Here is an 827-nt window from a genome sequence, read left to right on the forward strand (position 1 = left end):
CGCGCGGTGGGGGAGGCCAGGGGGGTGGGGAAGGCAGGGGGCACTGGGTGGGCCCCCCACATCCATGACAAGCCACAGGCGGGACCCCACCAAGTTCAGCTCATGTATTTACTGCTCCCCTGACGCAGCCGTCCCCGGTAAGGTACGGGAAGGAAGCACAGAGCCCTTCACCCCCAGGCAGAGGAGGGGGGGGGCAAGCAGCCATGGCTGGGTGCCACATCGGAGCCAAGGGGTGCAGCCCTGGGTTAAGCCCCTGCCAACACGGTCCTGTAGCAACACACCGAAGCTGGAGAGTGGAGCAGAGGGGACAAAGGACAGGGCAGGAGGGCACGTGTTCACCCTCACCCCGCGCAGCACACACAGCAGAGGAGGAACACGGAGTGTTCACCGGGCCAGGGGCCACCCGCCTTTCCAAGCCCCGGGTGGGGAGCAGCGCTGGTTGGGGAGGAGGCCAGGCCCCTCCATGGGCTACCACGCGTCAAGGGAGGTCTTCCTCTCCGCAGAGACAGACCTACTCCCAGGAGTAAGCCAGGGCAAAGCCGAGAGGGGAGGCAAGGCCGGGAAGCACCTGCTGTGGGTGAGCTCCGGCTGCGAGCCTTCGCAGCTAGCTAGCAGGCAGCAACACCTTCCCCCAGCTGTCCCGGCAGCCAGCTGCTCCTCCGAGAGCTGCAGGCGCTGCACCGGGCAACGGAAGGAAATCTTGAGCCGCAGCCATGCCCTGGAAGGGCTGGAGAAACAGTAGCTGGGGGAAAGACCCTTCCCGCCCACCCTTTCTCCACGTACCCCGCTTTGTGTGTGTCCCGGGGCAGAGCGGCGCTGGAGAGCGG

This window comes from Pygoscelis adeliae, unplaced genomic scaffold, assembly GCF_000699105.1.
Source record: "Pygoscelis adeliae isolate BGI_AS28 unplaced genomic scaffold, ASM69910v1 Scaffold326, whole genome shotgun sequence".
Lineage (NCBI taxonomy): Eukaryota > Metazoa > Chordata > Aves > Sphenisciformes > Spheniscidae > Pygoscelis > Pygoscelis adeliae.